Source organism: Anopheles coustani (assembly GCF_943734705.1).
Source record: "Anopheles coustani chromosome X unlocalized genomic scaffold, idAnoCousDA_361_x.2 X_unloc_7, whole genome shotgun sequence".
In the NCBI taxonomy this organism is placed as follows: Eukaryota; Metazoa; Arthropoda; class Insecta; order Diptera; family Culicidae; genus Anopheles; species Anopheles coustani.
In genome coordinates, this window is record NW_026525181.1 from 175,001 (window position 1) to 183,996 (window position 8,996).

At 40.0% G+C, this 8,996-nt stretch overlaps 1 non-coding gene across 1 annotated transcript; it reads right to left on the reverse strand.

The window, feature by feature from the left end:
* Positions 1-237: 237 nt before the first annotated feature.
* Positions 238-392, reverse strand: LOC131270875 (5.8S ribosomal RNA). The gene has a single exon (XR_009179874.1). It is a non-coding gene; the product is annotated as a 5.8S ribosomal RNA (ribosomal RNA).
* Between the last annotated feature and the right edge of the window lie 8,604 nt (positions 393-8,996).

Consider the following 8,996-nt stretch of genomic DNA (forward strand, 5'->3'; position numbering starts at 1 on the left):
TGAAGCTAGACATCAGTAAACACCACCACAGACACCACAAGCACGCCTTCTCCTCGTACTTCCGCCTCACGCGGGAACACGGACGCTCTAAATACTTCGAATTCCAATGCCAGTATATTGTAAACCACGGGTTCTTTAATGCTAGCGGGTCGTCGCGACCCTAGTTAACATCATGGTGCACGTCTCGTGACGGGTGTCACGGCGTAGTTAAATGTATGCGATACATTTCTCAAATATAAGCGCTCAGTCATCTGTACATCATGGTAGGTTCCCACGACGTGCAATATGCGTTCAACTTATCAATGTTCATGTGTCCTGCAGTTCACATTATGACGCGCAGTTAGCTGCGGTCTTCATCGATCCATGAGCCGAGTGATCCACTGCCGAGGGTGACTAACTTGCGTAAGCCGCCGCTGTGCGCGTATACCCGTTCCCCGTAGGGAGGAGCAAGCCGCCGCTTAGAGACGAAGCATAAAGTGTCCTCATTCCACATAGGGCAAGCTGGATGAATCCATTTTACCCAGGACGGCCGAAGCGGCGTGGACCAGGGGAGAACTGAACCTTATACTTCACACCACAGTAAGTCTACGTGTCCTCTTCCACATAGGGCAAGCTAGAACTAACTATCTTACCCAGGACTGCCGAAGCAGCGTGGACCAGGGGAGGAACACACTTTTCATGGAAACGTAAGGCATCCATGACTGCCATAACGTAAGCCGCCGCTGTGCGCGTAAACCCGTTCCCCGTAGGGAGGAGTCAAGCCGCCGCTTAGAGACGAAGTATGAAGTGTCCTCTTCCACATAGGGCAAGCTAGAATGAACTATCTTACCCAGGACCGCCGAAGCAGCGTGGACCAGGGGAGAACTGAACTTTATACTTCACACCACAGTATTGAGTAATGTGCCCTCTTCCACATAGGGCAAGCTGGAATGTTCCATTTTACCCAGGACGGCCGAAGCGGCGTGGACCAGTGGAGGACTACACAATCATGAGGTTTGATATCGACTTGTGTGTTTCAATAGGATTCCGCATATCAACTATTATTCATCTCGCAGCATCCTAACATATGTTTTTCTTAGAATTTATGAAAAATCGACTAAGTCCGAGATGGCTTTAAGTAGGGATGCTGTATTGAGATGAGAGATGTAGGAGATCAAGATTCATCTCCATGCAGCATCCCATTCATCTCGCAGCATCCTAACATATGAATTTCTATGAATTTATGAAAAATCGACTAAGTCCGAGATGCCTTTAAGTAGGGATGCTGTATTGAGATGGGAGATGTAGGAGATCAAGATTCATCTCCATGCAGCATCCCATTCATCTCCCAGCATCCTAACATATGAATTTCTTAGAATTTATGAAAAATCGACTTAGTCCGAGATGCCTTTAAGTAGGGATGCTGTATTGAGATGGGAGTTGTAGAAGATCAAGATTCATCTCCATGCAGCATCCCATTCATCTCCCATCATCCTAACTTATGTTTTTCTTAGAATTTATGAAAAATCGACTAAGTCCGAGATGCCTTTAAGTAGGGATGCTGCATTAAGATGGGAGATTAAGAAGGTCAAGATTCATCTCCATGCAGCATCCCATTCTTCTCCCAGCATCCTAACATATGAATTTCTATGAATTTATGAAAAATCGACTAAGTCCGAGATGCCTTTAAGTAGGGATGCTGTATTGAGATGGGAGATGAAGGAGATCAAGATTCATCTCCATGCAGCATCCCATTCATCTCCCAGCATCCTAACATATCAATTTCTTAGAATTTATGAAAAATCGACCAAGTCCGAGATGCCTTTAAGTAGGGATGCTGTATTAAGATGGGAGATGAAGAAGATCGAGATTCATCTCCATGCAGCATCCCATTCATCTCCCAGCATCCTAACATATGAATTTCTATGAATTCCTGAAAAATCGACTAAGTCCGAGATGCCTTTAAGTAGGGATGCTGTATTAAGATGGGAGATGAAGAAGATTAAGATTCATCTCCATGCAGCATCCCATTCTTCTCGCAGCATCCTAACATATGAATTTCTATGAATTTATGAAAAAACGACTAAGTCCGAGATGCCTTTAAGTAGGGATGCTGTATTGAGATGGGAGATGAAGAAGATCAAGATTCATCCCCATGCAGCATCCCATTCATCTCGCAGCATCCTAACATATGAATTTCTTAGAATCTATGAAAAATCGACTAAGTCCCTGATGGCTTTAAGTAGGGATGCTGTATTGAGATGGGAGATGAAGAAGATCAAGATTCATCTCCATGCAGCATCCCATTCATCTCGCAGTATCCTAACATATGTTTTTCTTAGAATTTATGAAAAATCGACTAAGTCCGAGATGCCTTTAAGTAGGGATGCTGTATTAAGATGGGAGATGAAGAAGATCAAGATTCATCTCCATGCAGCATCCCATTCATCTCGCAGCATCCTAACATATGTTTTTCTTAGAATTTATGAAAAATCGACTAAGTCCGAGATGGCTTTAAGTAAGGATGCTGTATTGAGATGAGAGATGTAGGAGATCAAGATTCATCTTTATGCAGCATCTCATTCATCTCCCAGCATCCTAACATATGAATTTCTATGAATTTATGAAAAATCGACTAAGTCCGAGATGCCTTTAAGTAGGGATGCTGTATTGAGATGGGAGATGTAGGAGATCAAGATTCATCTCCATGCAGCATCTCATTCATCTCCCAGCATCCTAACATATGAATTTCTTAGAATTTATGAAAAATCGACTAAGTCCGAGATGCCTTTAAGTAGGGATGCTGTTTTAAGATGGGAGATGAAGAAGATCAAGATTCATCTCCATGCAGCATCCCATTCATCTCGCAGCATCCTAACATATGAATTTCTATGAATTTATGAAAAATCGACTAAGTCCGAGATGCCTTTAAGTAGGGATGCTGTTTTAAGATGGGAGATGAAGAAGATCAAGATTCATCTCCATGCAGCATCCCATTCATCTCGCAGCATCCTAACATATGAATTTCTTAGAATTTATGAAAAATCGACTAAGTCAGAGATGCCTTTAAGTAGGGATGCTGTATTAAGATGGGAGATAAAGAAGATCAAGATACATCTCCATGCAGCATCCCATTCATCTCGCAGCATCCTAACATATGAATTTCTATGAATTTATGAAAAATCGACTAAGTCCGAGATGCCTTTAAGTAGGGATGCTGTATTAAGATGGGAGATGTAGGAGATTAAGATGCATCTCCATGCAGCATCCCATTCATCTCGCAGCATCCTAACATATGTTTTTCTTAGACTTTATGAAAAATCGACTAAGTCCGAGATGGCTTTAAGTAGGGATGCTGTATTAAGATGGGAGATGAAGAAGATCAAGATTCATCTCCATGCAGCATCCTATTCATCTCGCAGCATCCTAACATATGAATTTCTATGAATTTATGAAAAATCGACTAAGTCCAAGATTGCTTTAGGTAGGGATGCTGTATTGAGATGGGAGATGTAGGAGATCAAGATTAATTTCCATGCAGCATCCCATTCATCTCGCAGCATCCTAACATATGAATTTCTTAGAATTTATGAAAAATCGACTAAGTCCGAGATGCCTTTAAGTAGGGATGCTGTATTAAGATGGGAGATGAAGAAGATCAAGATTCATCTCCATGCAGCATCCCATTCATCTCCCAGCATCCTTACATATGAATTTCTTAGAATTTATGTAAAATCGACTAAGTCCGAGATGCCTTCAAATAGGGATGCTGTATTAAGATGGGAGATGAAGAAGATCAAGATTCATCTCCATGCAGCATCCCATTCATCTCCCAGCATCCTAACATATGTTTTTCTTAGAATTTATGGAAAATCGACTAAGTCCGAGATGCCTTTAAGTAGGGATGCTGTATTAAGATGGGAGATGAAGAAGATCAAGATTCATCTCCATGCAGCATCCCATTCATCTCCCAGCATCCTAACATATGAATTTCTTAGAATTTATGAAAAATCGACTAAGTCCGAGATGGCTTTAAGTAGGGATGCTGTATTGAGATGAGAGATGTAGGAGATCAAGATTCATCTCCATGCAGCATCTCATTCATCTCCCAGCATCCTGACATATGAATTTCTTAGAATTTATGGAAAACCGACTAAGTCCGCGATGCCTTTAATTAGGGATGCTGTATTAAGATGGGAGATGAAGAAGATCAAGATTCATCTCCATGCAGCATCCCATTCATCTCGCAGCATCCAAACATATGTTTTTCTTAAAATTTATGAAAAATCGACTCAGTCCGAGATGAATTCAAGTAGGGATGCTGTATTGAGATGGGAGATGAAGAAGATCAAGATTCATCTCCATGCAGCATCCCATTCATCTCGCAGCATCCTAACATATTTTTTTCTAAGAATTTATGAAAAATCGACTAAGTCCGAGATGCCCTTAAGCAGGGATGCTGTATTAAGATAGGAGATGAAGAAGATCAAGATTCATCTCCATGCAGCATCCCATTCATCTCGCAGCACCCTAACATATGTTTTTCTTAGAATTTATGAAAAATCGACTAAGTCCGAGATGCCTTTAAGTAGGGATGCTGTATTAAGATGGGAGTTGAAGAAGATCAAGATTCATCTCCATGCAGCATCTAATTCATCTCGTAGCATCCTAACATATGTTTTTCTTAGAATTTATGAAAAATCGACTAAGTCCGAGATGCCTTTAAGTAGGGATGCTGTATAAAGATGGGAGATGGAGAAGATCAAGATTCATCTCCATGCAGCATCCCATTCATCTCGCAGTATCCTAACATATGTTTTTCTTAGAATTTACGAAAAATCGACTAAGTCCGAGATGCCTTTAAGTAGGGATGCTGTATTAAGATGGGAGATGAAGAAGATCAAGATTCATCTCCATGCAGCATCCCATTCATCTCGCAGCATCCTAACATATTGTTTTCTTAGAATTTATGAAAAATCGACTAAGTCCGAGATGCCTTTAAGTAGGGATGCTGTATTAAGATGGGAGATGTAGGAGATCAAGATTCATCTCCATGCAGCATCCCATTCATCTCGCAGCATCCTAACATATGAATTTCATAGAATTTATGAAAAATCGACTAAGTCCGAGATGGCTTTAAGTAGGGATGCTGTATTAAGATGGGAGACGTAGGAGATCAAGATGCATCTCCATGCAGCATCCCATTCATCTCCCAGCATCCTAACATATGAATTTCTATGAATTTATGAAAAATCGACTAAGTCCGAGATGGCTTTAAGTAGGGATGCTGTATTGAGATGAGAGATGTAGGAGATCAAGATTCATCTCCATGCAGCATCCCATTCATCTCGCAGCATCCTAACATATGTATTTCTTAGAATTTATGAAAAATCGACTAAGTCCGAGATGGCTTTAAGTAGGGATGCTGTATTAAGATGGGAGATGTAGGAGATCAAGATGCATCTCCATGCAGCATCCCATTCATCTCGCAGCATCCTAACATATGAATTTCTATGAATTTATGAAAAATCGACTAAGTCCGAGATGCCTTTAAGTAGGGATGCTGTATTAAGATGGGAGATGAAGAAGATCAAGATTCATCTCCATGCAGCATCCCATTCATCTCCCAGCATCCTAACATATGAATTTCTATGAATTTATGAAAAATCGACTAAGTCCGAGATGCCTTTAAGTAGGGATGCTGTATTGAGATGGGAGATGGAGAAGATCAAGATTCATCTCCATGCAGCATCCCATTCATCTCGCAGCATCCTAACATATGAATTTCTATGAATTTATGAAAAATCGACTTAGTCCGAGATGGCTTTAAGTAGGGATGCTGTATTAAGATGGGAGATGTAGGAGATCAAGATGCATCTCCATGCAGCATCCCATTCATCTCGCAGCATCGTAACATATGTATTTCATAGAATTTATGAAAAATTGACTAAGTCCGAGATGCCTTTAAGTAGGGATGCTGTATTGAGATGGGAGATGTAGGAGATCAAGATTCATCTCCATGCAGCATCCCATTCATCTCGCAGCATCCTAACATATTTTTTTCTAAGAATTTATGAAAAATCGACTTAGTCCGAGATGCCCTTAAGCAGGGATGCTGTATTAAGATGGGAGATGAAGGAGATCAAGATTCATCTCCATGCAGCATCCCATTCATCTCGCAGCATCGTAACATATGTATTTCATAGAATTTATGAAAAATTGACTAAGTCCGAGATGCCTTTAAGTAGGGATGCTGTATTAAGATGGGAGATGAAGAAGATCAAGATTCATCTCAATGCAGCATCCCATTCATCTCGCAGCATCCGAACATATGTTTTTCTTAGAATTTATGAAAAATCGACTAAGTCCGAGATGCCTTTAAGTAGGGATGCTGTATTAAGATGGGAGATGAAGAAGATCAAGATTCATCTCAATGCAGCATCCCATTCATCTCGCAGCATCCTAACATATGTTTTTCTTAGAATTTATGAAAAATCGACTAAGTCCGAGATGCCTTTAAGTAGGGATGCTGTATTAAGATGGGAGATGAAGAAGATCAAGATTCATCTCAATGCAGCATCCCATTCATCTCGCAGCATCCTAACATATGTTTTTCTTAGAATTTATGAAAAATCGACTAAGTCCGAGATGCCTTTAAGTAGGGATGCTGTATTGAGATGGGAGATAAAGGAGATCAAGATTCATCTCCATGCAGCATCCCATTCATCTCGCAGCATCCTAACATATGAATTTCTATGAATTTATGAAAAATCGACTAAGTCCGAGATGGCTTTAAGTAGGGATGCTGTATTGAGATAGTAGATGTAAGAGATCAAGATTTATCTCCATGCAGCATCCCATTCTTCTCGCAGCATCCTAACATATGTTTTTCTTAGAATTTATGAAAAATCGACTAAGTCCGAGATGCCTTTAAGTAGGGATGCTGTATTAAGATGGGAGATGAAGAAGATCAAGATTCATCTCCATGCAGCATCCCATTCATCTCGCAGCATCCTAACATATGAATTTCTATGAATTTATGAAAAGTCGACTAAGTCCGAGATGCCTTTAAGTAGGGATGCTGTATTGAGATAGTAGATGTAAGAGATCAAGGTTCATCTCCATGCAGCATCTCATTCATCTCGCAGCATCCTAACATATGTTTTTCTTAGAATTTATAAAAAATCGACTAAGTCCGAGATGCCTTTAAGTAGGGATGCTGTTTTAAGATGGGAGATGAAGAAGATCAAGATTCATCTCCATGCAGCATCCCATTCATCTCGCAGCATCCTAACATATTATTTTCTGAGAATTTATGAAAAATCGACTAAGTCCGAGATGCCTTTAAGTAGGGATGCTGTATTAAGATGGGAGATGAAGAAGATCAAGATTCATCTCCATTCAGCATCATATTCATCTCGCAGCATCCTAACATATGTTTTTCTAAGAATTTATGAAAAATCGACTAAGTCCGAGATGCCTTTAAGTAGGGATGCTGTATTAATATGGGAGATGAAGAAGATCAAGATTCATCTCCATGCAGCATCCCATTCATCTCCCAGCATCCTAACATATGTTTTTCTTAGAATTTATGAAAAATCGACTAAGTCCGAGATGCCTTTAAGTAGGGATGCTGTTTTAAGATGGGAGATGAAGAAGATCAAGATTCATCTCCATGCAGCATCCCATTCATCTCGCAGCATCCTAATATATGTTTTTCTTAGAATTTATGAAAAATCGATTAAGTCCGAGATGCCTTTAAGTAGGGATGCTGTATTAAGATGGGAGATGAAGAAGATCAAGATTCATCTCCATGCAGCATCCCATTCATCTCCCAGCATCCCAACATATGTTTTTCTTAGAATTTATGAAAAATCGACTAAGTCCGAGATGCCTTTAAGTAGGGATGCTGTTTTAAGATGGGAGATGAAGAAGATCAAGATCTATCTCCATGCAGCATCCCATTCATCTCGCAGCATCCGAACATATGTTTTTCTAAGAATTTATGAAAAATCGACTAAGTCCGAGATGCCTTTAAGTAGGGATGCTGTTTTAAGATGGGAGATGAAGAAGATCAAGATTCATCTCCATGCAGCATCCCATTCATCTCCCAGCATCCTAACATATGTTTTTCTTAGAATTTATGAAAAATCGACTAAGTCCGAGATGCCTTTAAGTAGGGATGCTGTTTTAAGATGGGAGATGAAGAAGATCAAGATTCATCTCCATGCAGCATCCCATTCATCTCGCAGCATCCTAACATATTATTTTCTGAGAATTTATGAAAAATCGACTAAGTCCGAGATGCCTTTAAGTAGGGATGCTGTTTTAAGATGGGAGATGAAGAAGATCAAGATTCATCTCCATGCAGCATCCCATTCATCTCGCAGCATCCTAACATATTATTTTCTGAGAATTTATGAAAAATCGACTAAGTCCGAGATGCCTTTAAGTAGGGATGCTGTATTAAGATGGGAGATGAAGAAGATCAAGATTCATCTCCATGCAGCATCATATTCATCTCGCAGCATCCTAACATATGTTTTTCTAAGAATTTATGAAAAATCGACTAAGTCCGAGATGCCTTTAAGTAGGGATGCTGCATTAAGATGGGAGATGAAGAAGATCAAGATTCATCTCCATGCAGCATCCCATTTATCTACCAGCATCCTAACATATGAATTTCTTAGAATTTATGAAAAATCGACTTAGTCCGAGATGCCTTTAAGTAGGGATGCTGTATTGAGATGGGAGGTGAAGAAGATCAAGATTCATCTCCATGCAGCATCCCATTCATCTCGCAGCATCCTAACATATGAATTTCTTAGAATTTATGAAAAATCGACTAAGTCCAAGATGCCTCTAAGTGGGGATGCTGTATTAAGATGGGAGATGAAGAAGATCAAGATTCATCTCCATGCAGCATCCCATTCATCTCCCAGCATCCTAACATTTGTTTTTCTTAGAATTTATGAAAAATCGACTAAGTCCGAAATGCCTTTAAGTAGGGATGCTGT